We start from the raw sequence: 16,425 nt of genomic DNA, 5'->3' as shown, positions 1-16,425 counted from the left end.
AAAGAGTCTTTTCACACATAAAGAACTAAATGATGAAAATGATAGGGAGGGAGGGAGGGAGGGAGGGAGGGAGGGAGGGAGGGAGAGAGAGAGAGAGAGAGAGAGAGAGAGAGAGAGAGAGAGAGAGGTGTCAGCATAAAGGCATTATTTAGATTGAATCAAGACAAGTTTCTGAAGAAGTGCTATTAGGAAGAGACACGAAAGATGCTTTTATATGTCTCTGTGTTAGAGGGACTGATCTACTGAGACCATTTTGTCTTTTAAATCTCAATTTAAATGCCGTTGCTGTAGCTGGGAATTCAGTACCTAGAAATTAAAAAATATTTGTTTAATGTTATGTGAGTATAAAGTTCCCTATAAACTTTATACTCACATCAGTTTTCATGTCTTATTGACAATTGTTACACATAGTAGGTGATTAATAATTTTGATAATTTCAGCATTAGAAATCAATATTTAGAAAAAAATATGCAGGGTCTCTGCTTCCTACTAAATGTTCCTCAAAGCTTATAGATTAAAACAAACAAACAAAACACAAGCCAATGAAATTTAGAAAAGTACGTGCACAAAACAGTATTTAAGATTAAAAGAAAAAAAATGAAAGTAGCAATTAAGACCTTTGTCTAAAAATTGCCAATAATGATCCTTCATCCCTTACTTTACGATACTGAGTAGAATTACTTTGGCTTTTAGAGGCAAATCCCTGGAGTCTTATGTTCATGGCTGGCACAGAGTAAAGTTACTGCAGGTGAACCTCCTAAATTCTGAATACAGCATTTTCCCACTTACTCCCCTCTCAGGTCTATAAGGTAATGGGAAAGAAAGAAAAAGGAGGCCGTTTGAATACTGGGTTCATTAAAAAGCAACAGATAAAGTCAATGTTACATCTTGAGCTTAATCAGACATAATGGTACTTTTCTTGAGCTATAGCTAAGAAATTTCTCTAGAATTCTCTAGGTAATAGCCTAAGCAGGGACAGAAAAATGAAGGCATTTATTTAGAAATGGTGGCCACCTACCACAATAACTAACCACACTGATAAGCAACCTAAAACAAAGGGATGTTTTCTAACATCTAGTTAGTGAAATCTCATACTTTAAACATTGGATTGTATATCAAAAGACCATGATCCTCGCTTCCCAAGAGACGGGTACTGTGTTGAGAATGTAGCTTCACATTGCTGCACGTCCTTTTCCCCTACAAATGCAGTGTGATGCTCCCTTATGGAATAGGTGAGAAGAAACAATAGAAAACATGAAAATGTGGAATTAGTATTGGGCAAAAGTTTTACTTCCAATAAATAAATTATGGAAAAAGTGATGGAATGTCACTCCTGGGACTAAGTTATAAAAGGCTGTGACTTCCATCCTGCCTACAATGTCTTTCTTGTTATTGCTCACTATCACTTTGATGGAAGTCAGCTACCTTATTGGAGAGTCCATGTAGTAAGAAACTGAATACAGTCTCAGGACATAACCAGAGAGGAACTGAATCCAGCCAACAGCGTAGTGGGTCAGTTCAAACTGGGTAAACACCTTTTGAGTATTGAAATAACAATACCAACCACCATCTTAATTGCAGCCGTACAAAAGCCCTGACCCAGAGGACCTAACTTATCCATGGTTGGATTTATGACTCACAAAAAGTCATGAGATAGTTTAAGCTGCTAAGTTTTGGGACTTTGTTGCTCATTAATAGATACCTAATATAATCTTCTAATTGTAGCTATATTTGTATTATATAGTCATTCACTCATCAAATATTCAATGGGTATCTGTTCTTCTTTCTGCCAAATGCTGTGTTAGGCAAGACAAATCAGAGAGGAAAATAGGATGAAGAGAGAGTAAAATGTTACTATTAAGAAACAGGGTCCAAATTAAAGTGTATCATAATGTATATGTTTTTATATTACTTACATTATTTACTCAACATTGTTCTAATTCACCCATGGTATAGCTTGTAGCCATAATTTGTTCTTTTAAGTTACTACACAGTAAGTAGCTTATTAAATAAATATACCACAATTAATGATTACATTTTATTTGTGATGTATACTTTGGTTGGTTATGTTGTTTTTATTATGTATTTTGTTTTCTAATAGTTTGTTTAGGATATTTATTAATAGGTTGTTGAGAGAGAAGGAAGTGCAGTTTTTATTTCATGTACTATCCTTACTTGATTGTTCTCAATTCCTATCAACACTTTTCAGTTAATTTGAAATACTTGGGATTCACTACATTTTTATTATCTAAAAGAAACTGTAGGGTTTCAGTTGTATGCTCATTTAAAGATTGGTTGAACTCATTTAGTCTGATATTTTCTTTGAGGGAAAAATTTTAAGTATTCATTCAATTTAATAATTATATAATAATTTACAATTTCTTTTTCTTCTTGAATTAGTTTTGGTAAATTGTATCTTTTAGAATTTCATTTCATCTAAGTTTTTAAATTTATTTACACAAAATAGCTTTATATTTTTTTAATTTCTACCATATCTGTAGATGTATCATGTTTTTATACTTTTTATTAATCTTACCAGAGTTTAATTTTATTAGTTTTATCAATATAAAAATTATCATATCTATTGGTCTGATTTTATTTTGCTTTATTTTCCTATCTTTAATATGTTCTTCCTTTATGTTTATTCTGCATTTTCTTTTTAGTTCCTTATACTGAATCCTCAGTATATCCATTATTCATTTTTGGTTCTCAGCTCACAATCACCCTCCCTTTGCCCTACTTTTAGATGCTGGAGCTGGATTCTACAAGTTAAACTTCTCCTTCTCCTGGCTCTATGTCATGCTCTGACCAAAAGGGACACTACAAGGATCGCAAGCCTGGAGGAAGGAGAAGCTACCTGCTGCTTTCTGTTTCTCCACAGTAGCAGGTGGACTGGTGCCTGGCTGGGCCTTGCAGCATTCCCAGTAATGTTTTCTCCAGTTCCACATACAGCTGATCTCTTTGGATAGGATTCTACTCTGTTGTTACCACTAGCATGGCAAGCATGCAAAGTATCTGCAGTCAGCAGACTCTAACTCATGGTGCCTTGTCTGCGTATATGATATATTATTTTTTGACAGTGAGGTCATATTTCTTGGGAAAGCCTCTGCAGGAAATCATTGAAACCTAGGCTAAAGTTGGATCCCCCAGACCAGTGGTCAGCAAACTCATTAGTCAAGAGCCAAATATCAACAGTACAACGATTGAAATTTCTTTTAAGAGCCAAATTTTTTAAACTTAAACTATATAGGTAGGTACACTGTTATAAACTTAATTAGGGTACTCCTAAGGTTTAGGAGGAGCCACACTCAAGGGGCCAAAGAGCCGAATGTGGCTCGCGAGCCGCAGTTTGCCGACCATGGCCCCAGACAATGTTGCATTTGATTCTGCTAGTTACCTGAAGTTATTGCCTACCTGAAATGATCTGTTTAAGATGATTTAAGTTGTAGAAGGTACAGGAATTGGGAGTCTAAACCTAAGTAAGGTCAGTTGGCGGTTTACTAATCTCAAGGGATTATTTCTTTTTCCCTCCAACCAGTACCAAGGTCAAATGGGACAGGGTTACATTTGAATTCTTCTAGGTGGTGAATTTATTTGTCACTTAACCACACTTTGAAAGAGTAGCCCTGTCAGTCTCCAGATTGATATTGGAGTTTTCTAACATGTTTTCACTTTATGCTGGCCCTAGACTTTATTTCCATCTTCTGATTCCCTCCATAGCTTTTTAACAGAATCCTAAGTCAACAAGGTTTGTCTCAGGTAAAATTCATTTTAAATGCCAGCTTACCTCCCAGGATTCATTCTTTTTTTTTTTCTTTATATGTCTGCTGATTACAGTAACTTTTTATTCTTGCCACACCAGTGGTATTTTTTAAATATATTTAAAAATATTTTATGCACAGGATTTAGTTGTTTTCATTTGTAAAGTAATAAAGAATAATCAATCCATCAAAGGTCCAGAAACACCTTTTCTAGGGGTTTAATTTGTATTACCAATCCTTACTAACATTGCATCCCTCAGAACTCTTGCATTCTATAAACCTGTGGGAGCAAAGGGACAGCTGAGGAAGGGGAGGGTAATACCCAGGTCCTTCCACCTGCATAATAAATACTTTTACATTAGACTTCACTTGGAAAAAAAGTGTTGTGCTGGGGGAAAAAATGAAAACTGTCCCAACCATTATGAGGCACCTCAGTATATACTGCCTTACTGAACTAAATTAAGTTGAGAACTTATATTTCTATTATGTTTTGTGTGGGCTTATTAGAATATGCAATTTGTGAAAATGATCCTCAGGACTATTTAGATAGTCAGCCTTGGGCTCCCCCTCTGACTTCTCCATTTGTTGAAATGTCCAATTCGCTGGTGTGTTCTCTAAACCAATAATTTAAAGTGTGGAAATGCCTGGAATGTAACAATGAAAGAGATCAATGTTTTCTAAGTTGTCCTGTCTTTGAAGCAGCACAAAAGCAGTTTCATCTCATAGGTAAAACAGGTTTGGTTTACAAACTGAAGAAAGTGTAACAAAGGTGCACATTAAATCCCCTGGATGGGAAACATACAGTCAGCATTCTATTGAAAGTCTTAAAAGTCTCCATGCTGATTTTGCATTCCACAAAGGACAGAATCCTTTGGGAGGATAAGGCAAAAGGAAGGGGAAATAGACCCTGTGCCAGCTGCCTGTCTCCCTATCTAGGATACAAGTGTTGCTTTTAAATATATAAGATCAGAACATCAAAAGATAGCCCCTAAATATATTCAGAAAGAGTGGAAGGAAACTTTTACATAAATTCAGTGACTTAGTAATGAGTGCGTGTTTTAGAAGTTATTTCTTAGGATTTGATTTGCATTGAGACCCATTTATTTAGGAAAGCATCAATAAACAGGATTCTAGAGAACAGCATCAACTCAGTCAGGTCTCTGGGACTGCTGTGTCAATGATTACCTGACCCCTGTGCTCCTGTCAGAACATAAATAGGTAGAAGATACCCTCAGAGGATGCACCACTAGAGCAAGGCCATAGTGGAACAGCGGCCAGCACCATGGACAGAGCCTTCCCTTCTGCCCTCTGCAGAATCTGTGAGCTGCTTAACTCTTATCAAGCCTCAGACAGAGGGAGCCTGGCCTGTCCAACAGCCTGTAAAGTGTTTAGAATGTAGACTTCAGTTGGAAAGCTCCTAAATACACAGTGTGTGTGGGGTGTACAGAAAATATTATAGAGTAGATGAATGTATAGAATGACATGCATCAGTGTGGTTAAATCTCAAAAAGGTTAAATGGAAACAACAAACAACGTAAAACTCAAGTTGCACATAGCTGATATTATTTATGTAAAAACTGTAAGGCTCATAATAATAGTTTATATTGTTTATCAATATTCCTATGTAGTAAAAGTTCAAAACACGCTTGTGAGTGATTCACACCGTCTTGAAGATCAATGGAAATGTTACTCTCTTAAAGCACTCACTCAGACATAATCCTTCCTGCATTTATATTCTTCAGCCATTTTATTTATAGAGATTACACCTGACTTTCTTGTGAGAGTTTTTGAAAAACCCTGTATTCACAAGATTTACTGTATTATATCATTCCTCTTAGAAAGTGTGGTGGGGCACAAATGACCAATTTAAGTGACCCTATAAGACCCTCATGATTCTATAAACACTGGATAAAAGTAATGTAAATACCATTAAGTTAATCCTACCTGGATAAGCAGCTAAAAGAGTTTCATCTACCAACTTATTTACTTGCTTATCTTATACTAGAGGCCCGATGCACAAAATTTGTGCAAGAGTAGGCCGTCCTTCCTGGCTGCTGGCACCGGCTTCCCTCTGGCACCGGGAACTGGGCTTTCCTCCAGCACCCAGGACCCGGGCTTCCCTCTGGCCATGGGAAGGCACCCAGGATCCAGGCTTCCTTCCAGCCACAGGCAGGCACCCAGGACCCAGGCTTCCCTCTGGTCACCGGTAGGCACCTGGGACCCAGGCTTCCCTCACAGCCCTGGCTTCGTCCAGAAGGTTGTCTGGAAGGATGTCCAGTCTAATTAGCATATTACACTTTTATTATTATAGACTAGAAGCCCGGTGCACGAATTTGTGCACCAGTGGGGTCCCTCGGCCTGGCCTGCGGGGTCGGGCCAAAACCAGTTCTCTGACATCCCCCAAGGAGTCCTGAATTGTGAGAGGGCACAGGCCAGGCCAAGGGACCCCACTGGTGCATAATTGGGGCCAGGGAGGGATGCAAGAGGTTGGCCAGTTGGGGAGGGACCACCAGAGTAGTCCAGCGCATGTCTGGCTTGTCTTGCTCAATTCTGATCAGCTGGACCCCAGCAGCAAGCTAACTTACTGGTCGAAGTGTCTGCCCCCTGGTGGTCAGTGCACATCGTAGCGAGCAGTTGAATGGCCTTAGCACATCATTAGCATATTATGCTTTGATTGGTTGAATGGCTGACTGGATGACCAGACACTTAGCTTATTAGGCTTTTATTATATAGGATGTGACCAAATGGTGGAACAACCAGAATGACCAGTCAGCCAGTTGCTATGATGCGCACAGACCACTAGGGGGTGGACGCTCAACACAGGAACTGCCCCCTGGTGGTCAGTGCGCTACCACAGTGGGTGTGCCCTTGGCTGACTGGGATGAACCCACTGCGAACCATGGGCCAATGGGCAGGAATCCACCAGCAATCACTGCCTCCTCACCCCAGGCCCCTCCTCCTCGCTCCCTGCCACCTCCTCTGGATGCCTGCAGGCCGTGCAGCGCCACCGCTGGGCTTGCAAAGCTGACACCAGAGGATGGGAGGTGGTTGTGGCTACCATGGTACTGAGACCTACTCTGCCGCCTCTCAGTGCTACTGTCCCAGGGCCCAGCCCCGACCAGGTCCCCCGGAGAGGCAAGTGCTCTGGCTCCACTGAAGATGCCGGACCAGGGAGCAGCTGCTTAGAGGGCGGGTCCATAGCCACTCGGCTGACCGGGATAAGTAGTGCTCCAACCGTGGGCTGATCCCCACAGGCCACGCCCCCCACCAGTGCACGAATCCCATGCACCGGGCCTCTAATTCATTCATAATAGTATAGTACAGTGTTTTTCAAACTGGGGGTTACACATCATTAGTGAGTCATAAAGTCAATTAAGTGGTTCACAATGAGCATTAAAAAATAATAGGAAAAGAAAAAGGATTAGGAAAGTAGAGTATATGACCTACAGTAAAGGCAAGAATTATATTATTGATGTTTAGTTACAAAGGTGTGTGTTTATTAGTATTTATTGTGAATAAATGTTATGTTTTTACATAGGCTGTGGATAAAGAAAGTTTGAAAGTCAGTTATATAAAACATGTGGTGCATTCCTGTCATATATCCAAAAACATAAAGGAATGTGACATGTTACTTCTTAAATTACCCACCATTTCTACATTCTGTAAAGATCCAGCATTTTCTTAGATTGCTTTGCTTTTTTCCACACATTTGTCACAAGCACTGCATTTGGATTTCTCTTAGAAATATAAAGCTTTTGTCACTTAATGTGGGTCGTGAGCATTTGGGCATGATGAGCTATAGAATCTGAGATGACAGCATTGCTCACTGACTGGTTTAGGGATCTGTTTCTCTTCTGATACCAACCCCAAAGCCTGAGCAATTCAATCCATGCTTAAGCAAAATAATACATCGCCCTGGTTTGTGGCTGTTCAGTGCTTGGGAATAGTTGCAACCACAAATGTAGAATTTTCCAAGATATCTTGTGGAACTTGTCAGATTATACTTATAATATGTCTGCATGGCTGATGAGTGAACCCATTCAAAGCAAAAGACTGTCTTTTAATTATTATATTCCCAGCCATGATGAGCACTGGCTCATAATGAGTGCTTAGTATTTATTCACTGAGTCACATTTGGGGAAAAGCCTAATTGAAATAAGAGATTAGAAATGCCCCTTTTGCACATTTTCAGCTGTATAATCTAGTTACCACGATTGTTTGAAGGATTTCTTTTAAAAATTACCATTAGCAATTTCTTGGTTGGCAATGCCTAAAAATTACAAAACTGATTCAGAAAAGCTGAAATTAGAAGACCACTTCATAGCATTACTGTCTGTGTAATTCCATTGCCATCTACCAAATCCTTCTTTTCCCCAAATCTTTTAATCTTGGCAAAGATAAAATGGCCTCTAGAACATCTCTTTCAGTAAATCGGTGTCCCAGTATGACACATCAGAAACTTTGGGGAATAAACTACACCTAGAGGGAAGAAGGAAAAGGCAGACTTATAGCCAGTTAGGTGCCACAGTTAAGGGCATGGTTATGTCTTAGACGTAGACACTGAAATGTGGTTATTAAGACCTAGGACTGGAGAGTAAGACAAACCTGGGCTTAGATCCTGCCTGATTCTGCCACTTCCAACTGTGTGACCACTGGGATAATTACTGTAACTACATCGAAGGATTCTTGCATGGATGAAATCTAATACAGCATGTAAATAGTTTGGCATATTTACTGGCACATAGTAAATGCTCAACATAGGTAGTTATTATTTTGTTGTAATTACCATTATTACTGTACCCTGAATTTAACAGTGATCCTAAGCAGACTTATTGGTCAAGTCAGCCTCAGAAGACCAATATGAATACCCTATGTATAAGAATTTATAAGTATTGCCCTAACCGGTTTGGCTCAGTGGATAGAGCATCAGCCTGTGGACTCAAGGGTCCCAGGTTCAATTCCGGTCAAGGGCATGTACCTTGGTTGCAGGCACATCCCCAGTAGGGAGTGTGCAGGAGGCAGCTGATCGATGTTTCTCTCTCATCGATGTTTCTAACTCTCGATCTCCCTCCCTTCCTCTCTGTAAAAAATCAATAAAATATATTTAAAAAAAAAGAATTTATAAGTATTAACATTTCTTATGTGTCATTTTATATTTGGTAGTATTTTATGTTTTGGGAATGAGTCTACCAGAGCACACAAAATATACTCAGAAGAAGAATTCCACTGAATCAGGAACTCTTTGAAAAGAAGGAAGGAAAAACAAAAAAAAAAAACACAAGAAAATTAGCAAATGTAGCAATATCATCCTAAAGAAATTGGCATTATTTCAAAGTATTTACTTTATTGCAAGCACCTTCTTTATTGTAAACATGTGCTATAGCAGAGTTGGAAAGTAGAAAAAGGGAAGCCAGTTAGCTCCATTTCACTTAAAAAAAGAAAAAATGTAAAACAGCAGGTGGGGTGGGGTTTCCAAAAGCCCATTATAGTTTAAGGTACTTTTCCTTTCATTCTAAGGGACTGAAATCTTTTTGCTAACCCTAGAAAAAATTAAGAGTATATTTTAATGTACCAATTCAGCCCTTATAGCAGGGTTGGGGATGTCCAGCCCTCGGGCAATGTAAGTCCCACGAAATCATTTGGTCTGGCCCTACCAAGGCATTAGGAGTGAGATAATTAAATGGTTGACCAAATATAGCAGGCTTATTTTTAAGTTGATAATTTTGGATGGCCCATGAATGATGTTACAAATATCCAAATGGCACTTGGCAGAAAAAGGTTCTCCACCTCTGCCTTGAACAGTAAGTAAGGCTTTCGGAACAATCTCTATAGAGGTCTAATTGTCTAGGCCTTAGAATTACTTTCTGGGGAGGGAGAAAGGGAGAAGATAGTTCCATCTTGCCTGCCAGGCATTGAGGAAGGAGGTATATTGAATACCAGCTCACCTGCAGCACAAGACTTTCTAAAGGGGAAGGACTCCTATCATTCAAGCATTTTGTTAAAGGCCTCAAGAGTCTTTACTGGGAATTTTCGAAGCCCAAGGGATGCAACAAAGCATATAAAATATCTAAATATCTAAACCCAAACTCAAATATCTAAAAAGGCCATGCAGATTAGGAGATGAGTATAAAGGAAATCATTTATGATTATTTAATTTGTGCCTGTTATATAATTTGTGAATATTATTATTTTCTCAAAACATACTTAAGATACCCTTAGGAGTAAGCATTTGTATCTTACTAAGTAATCACACTGAGATAAAAACCAACCTATCAAGAAAGAGAAAGTCTCTATCAAGAAAACTCCATCAAGCCAAATAATTTCAGGAAACAGATGCCAAAAAAAGTTTAGTTAAAAATAATTGGACAATTATGTGGGTATAGACCAGTGATGGCGAACCTTTTGAGCTCGGCGTGTCAGCATTTTGAAAAACCCTAACTTAACTCTGGTGCCGTGTCACATATAGAAATTTTTTGATATTTGCAACCATAGTAAAACAAAGACTTATATTTTTGATATTTATTTTATATATTTAAATGCCATTTAACAAAGAAAAATCAACCAAAAAAAATGAGTTCGCGTGTCACCTCTAACACGCGTGTCATTGGTTTGCCATCACTGGTATAGACAGGATTAAAGAAAATTATTAGGAAGTCAGACAGTAGGGCTCCATTATCACCCCTGGGTTTGAAGGGCAACCAGTAGAAAAGGTGTTACCAGACCCAAAAGAACTGGAGCAGTGGAGGAGTGACTGGCTGGTAGATATAAGGGCTGCAGAAGAGTACAGTCACTGCCAACACCACAGCACAGAAGGGCAGTCAATGAAGGAACAAATACTCTCCCTTCCTTCCTTCCCACTCTCCAATCTCCTGTTAGTGTCTCCCATTGATTCAATCCAATCAAAGACCAGAAAGCAAAAGAACCTGGGCCATGCAATGCACAGAGGTCAGCCTTCTAGGGACAAACAGCAGGGTAGAAAAGGGCAAGATACATGTGGTGGAGGCAAACTAAGAATAGTCAACAAACCTATTAACTTCTCTTTTTGTCTACAAGCTCTGCCAGAATTAGAACCAAAAGACCATCCCCCAACCCCAATAAATCAACAGAATATTTTGTCAAATAAAGATAACCTGCAAGGTTCACATTGGCTTAGGTCTATCATTTTGGTGGACTTGAGCATTTGGTTTATTTGGAGAGCTTATTTGACTATTTCAAGGAGTTTACTGTTTGCTTACTGGTAACCTTTTCTGTGTTCCTACAGATACTGGATTGACTCCATAAAAGCTATAGGCCTAGATCTATAGGAACTAAGCTAGGCTGTTGAGGACAGGACATTGTGGACATCACTCATTAAGAAAGTCCTTAAGAATCAGCCAACTCAACAGCACTTAACATGCACATAAATACCACCACTCCATTGCAATTTCAAAGCTACCATGAGATTTAAAGTTAAGTCTGTTAAAGGTCCATCTGGGCTTCAGAGCACTTCTCCTGAAGATGCACATTACTTTGGTAATAGACTCAGGCATTAAAGGCCCCTAGACCACTGCAGTGCATTTCATTAACCAGATAAATGGCCTTCCTGCTTCCTGTTGCTTGAATGGGCAGCCAGATTCATGAAAATACTTATACCTTTCCCTATGGCAGAGGTACGCTACAAAAAAGGGAGGGTGGGAGGAGGGAGAAAGCCTGCCACACAAATGAAAGGTACTTAAACAAGCAGGACCACTATTACACTCTCTGTAAGACAGATGGTTGCTGTGAGCATGATGTCTGGAAACTGTAGTTTGCCAAAATTAAAGTGGAACATGAAAATGGCGAGGAAAGGAATCTAATTTCCATTTAGAGTTGATACGGGTGGTTGTTGTACAGTGTTCTTTGTCACACCTTCAGGTGATGGATGGACTGGCAATGCTGCAGGGCTGTGGCGATCAAAGGTAGCCAGGGGTGAGAGGGTTATAGAATTCATGTTTGCCCAAAGAGGTCTGAGTGCAGACTTGGCCAGAAATACAGAAAGAGAAAAGGCAGGATGCAGTTGTGAAGAAGTAATAAATGGCAATTAAGGGCACCTACATGCAGAATAGGAAATTAGGAGAGGGAGGTTTTCTTGGGTTTTCCTCTGAGGAAAAGTATGGGAGGATGAAGTTGGGCAATGACTGTTCAATCCTTTGTGACTCTTGTAAAGTAGGAAAACTATTTTGCCATTTATATTTGAAACAAATAACTATGTGCTATTTGTATTACTTCTAAGAACAAATAGCTTGCTCTTGCTACCTAAGCTAATCAGAGGTTTTTGTATTTGAGATCATGATGAGTCTGCTGTTTTGCTGACTTTGACAGGGCTTTTGTCCCAGAAGTTTGGACAGAGTACTAGACTAGAAGTAAAGAGACCCAATGTGTATCTTGGTCCTTGTGATTATAAGCTGAGCATCAGGCATCAGATATAAAAAATAGGGTCCTTCAACCTGGAAAAGTCTCAACTAAAAAAGTACAGAATGGATCCTCATATCAAACTCTCAGGAAATGAATCATCATGCCTGTGACAGAATCCAAACTGTTGCCCTATTTTCAGCTTCTCATGTTTGTTCATACAGAATTTTCTGGCTCTTGATTCTGTTCTCCTGCTAATAGCCCCAGACTGCATTCCTCTGACTTCACACCCATTCAGTAGTTTGAAGTTAGCATTCTTACAGATGTGTAATTTGAAGCAACTCATGTAATCTATATGTGACTGAATTTAATAATCTGAAAATGCAGACAATTACAGTATCATATAAGGCTGATGAGAAGATAAATGTGCTATAACAAATGAATGAGTCCAAACATAAAAGAAAAAAATTGGTAATTAGATTTTATCCAAAGTATAACTTTTGTTCCTTGGAAGACACTGTTAATAAAATAAAAAGGCAAAGGATTCCAAGAGAGTGTTGGATTCAGTGGTTCTCAACCTTCCTAATGCCACGACCCTTTAATACAGTTCCTCATGTTGTGGCGACCCCCAACCATAAAATTATTTTCGTTGCTACTTCATAACTGTAATTTTGCTACTGTTATGAATCGTAATGTAAATATCTGATATGCTATATGTGTTTTCCAATGGTCGCGACCCACAGGTTGTGAATCACTGGATTAGGTGGAAACTACTGCCCTTCTCCCAGGACCAAACTGGAATTACAATTAAAATATAGAAAAATCATCCTGAATAACCAATTGATGACTAGTATGGAGGTGTAAGAGGGCTGGCTGGACTCCCACATACAGCAGCTAAGTTCCAGAGGGATAGCTCAGCTGTGGGGTTTCCCAATGAGAACCCTGGAGTCTAAACCCCAAGCTAGATTCCCCGGCCCAGGGCACCTGAATTAGGAAAAGTTACTACATAAAAAAAAAGCAACAGGTTTCCTGTCCAAAAGGGAGATGGCGCCCTCTGAAAGGGCCAACACACAAAATTTTGTTTGCAGCCATTTACCTTGGGCTTTGGCAGAGGGACAACAGAGTGGACTAGAGCTCGATGAGGAAAGTCTGGGGTTGGCGGCTCTGGGGAGAAAGCTGAGAGGACAGCCACCAGGATCCCTGTGCTGAATCATTCCCCCACACTGAAAAAGACATCTTTCTCGGGCAGAACTTTTCCATCCATGCAGCATTAGCCTGGGGAAAAGCAATGACTCTCACTCCACCTTGTGAAGATTATGCCCTGCTGAGAACTATAGCAGGAGGTTCATTAAGTGACAGAGATTAATAGACAGCCTTCAAGCAGAGGCAGATTACTGGGTGCTTTGAGTCTTTGCCTGACCTGCTTCTGGGACGGGGGCTAGTAAAATAAGACCTTAGTGTGCAGCTTGATCCTTTTCACGTGCACCTGGGCCTAGCAGAGGGAGCCACTGATATTTCCTAATGGCTTTCTATGGCCAGTCACAGAGTCTGACATTAACCTGCACCACAGACCCTCTGAAATGGCCTAGACCAGTGGTTCTCAACCTGTGGGTTGCGACCCCTCTGGGGGTCGAATGACCCTTTCACAGGGGTCGCCTAAGACCATCGGAAAACACATATATAATTACATATTGTTTTTGTGATTAATCACTATGCTTTAATTATGTTCAATTTGTAACAATGAAATTGGGGGTCACCACAACATGAGGAACTGTATTAATGGGTCGCAGCATTAGGAAGGTTGAGAACCACTGGCCTAGACCAATACACCAGTAGCCAGCTTCAGACAACAGGACAGGATCCAATAAACTTCACAAGCAGCATATACACAATGAGATTGGCAGGCACCAACACTACTGAGGTGAATTCCTCTTTGTGTGATAAGCACCTGCACAGCAGCCTGCACATTGTGTGTGTGGGGTTTGAGCCTTATTGTCAGACAGCTTGAAGATCAAGCCCATGCACAAATGGGCCAATAACAATCAAGATTCAATTACAATAGCAGGTCTCACATAAACCACACAAGGGACATTCTTAAGGCACCCAGTTCTGGTGACCAGGGAGACTGCACCAAGGGGTCCTACAGATGACCTACTACATAAGGCCGTGGTACCAAGACTGTCATAGCAGATCTACCTAATACATAGAAACAAACACAAATAGGCAGCTAAAATGGGGAAACAAACAAGCCCCAAATGAAGGAACAAAGAGAATTTTCCAGAAGAAGAGCTAAATAAAGTGGAAGTAAGCAATTTATCAGATATAGAGTTTAGAGTAAAGAGTATAAGGATGCTCAAGAGCATGAAAAAGGATATAGAAACCATAAAAATGGACCAGTCAGAATGAAGAATGCCATATATGAAATAAAGAAAACACTGGAAGGAATAAACAACAGGCTTAATAAAGCAGAGTAGAGATCTAATCAGTGATTTGGAAGACAAGATAGGGAAAAAAATCACCTGTTCAGTGCAGCAAGAAGAAAAAAGAGTTTAAAAATGAGGAGAGCTTAAGGGACCTTTGAGATATGAAGATTAACAACATCTTCATCATAGGGCAACCAGAAGGAGAAGAAATAGAGCAAGGGATCAATAACCTCTTTGAAGAAATAATGCCTAAAAATTTCCCTAACCTGGTGAAGAAAAAAAAGACACACAAGTCCAGGAAGCATAGAGACTCCCAAACAAGATGAATTCAGAAAGACCCATACCAAGACAGATCATAATTAAAATACCCAAAGTTAAAGACAATGAGAGAATCTTAAAAGCAACAAGAAAAAGGCAGTCAGTTACCCACAAGGGAGCTCCCATAAAACTATCAGCTGATGTCACAACAGAAATATTTCTGACAAGAAGTTATAGGCATGTAATATCCAAAATGATGCAAAACAAGATTCTCCAACAAAGGCTATTTCACCATCAGACCAGTATTACAAGAAATGTTAAAGGGCGTGCTTTAAAAAGTGGAAAAAGAAGAAAACAAACAAAACAGAGTAACATAGTTAAAAAATGAAATTACAATAAATATGTACCTATCAATAATTACTTTAAATGTAAATGGATTAAGTGTTCCAATAAATAGACATAGGTATCTGAATGGATAAGAAAACCAGATGCATGTATGTGCTGTCCTCAAGAGACCCACCTCAGAATGAAAGGTACACACAGACTAAAAGTAAAGGGATGGAAGAAGAAATTTCATGCAAATGGAAAGGGAAGAAAAGCTGGGTTAGCAATACTTAAACCTAACAAAATAGACTTTAAAACCAAGTTTTTAGTAAGAGACAAAGGACACAACATAATGATTAAGCAATCAATCCAACAAGAACATATAACCCCTTGTAAACATTTATACCCTCAACATAGGAGCACCTAAATATATAAAGCAAATCTTTATGGATATAAAGGGAGAGACTGACAATAATACAGTTATAGTAGGAATTTTAACACCCATTTAAATCAATGAATAGATGTTTCAGACGGAAAATCAACAAGAAAACTTTAGCCTGAAATGACACACTAAATCAAATGGATTTAATTGATATCTTCAGAGGAATCCACCACGAAGTAGCAGAATATACATAATTTTCAAGTGCAAATGGAACATTTTCTAGGATAGATCACATGTTAGGACACAAAACAAGTCTCAATAAATTTAAGAAGATTGAAATCATATCAAAAATCTTCTTTGACCATAATGGTATGAAACTAGAAATCAATTACAAGAAAAAAACTAGGAAAAAATGCACACATGGAGGCTAAATAGCATGTTACTAAACAATGAATGAGTTAACAATGAAATGAAGGAAGAAATCAAAATACACCTTGAGACAAATGAAAATGAGAATACGACAACCCAAAATCTATGAGAAACAGAGAAATCAGTCCTAAAAGGGAAATTGATAGCATTATAGGTGTACCTCAAGAACCAAGAAAAATCTCAAATAAACCATCTAACTTTGCACTTAAAGGAACTAGAGGAAAAACAACAAACAAAACCAAAAGTGAGTACCAGAGGACAGAAGGAAATAATAAAGATCAGAACAGAAATAAACAAAATAGAGTCTTAAAAAACAATACAAAAGATCAATGAAACCAAAAGCTGGTTCTTTGCAAAGATAAACAAGACTTATAAAACTGAAATTATATGGAAATTTTATTTAGTAAACATATTTCTTCAATTACTGATAAGTATGGGGTTAAATATGCATGTATATAAATTAGAGTAAATTAAACTC

The sequence above is a fragment of the Myotis lucifugus genome, unplaced genomic scaffold, assembly GCF_000147115.1.
Source record: "Myotis lucifugus unplaced genomic scaffold, Myoluc2.0 scaffold_28, whole genome shotgun sequence".
NCBI lineage: Eukaryota > Metazoa > Chordata > Mammalia > Chiroptera > Vespertilionidae > Myotis > Myotis lucifugus.
The sequence above is the reverse complement of the archived record's forward strand: the minus strand, read 5'-3'. Positions refer to the sequence as shown.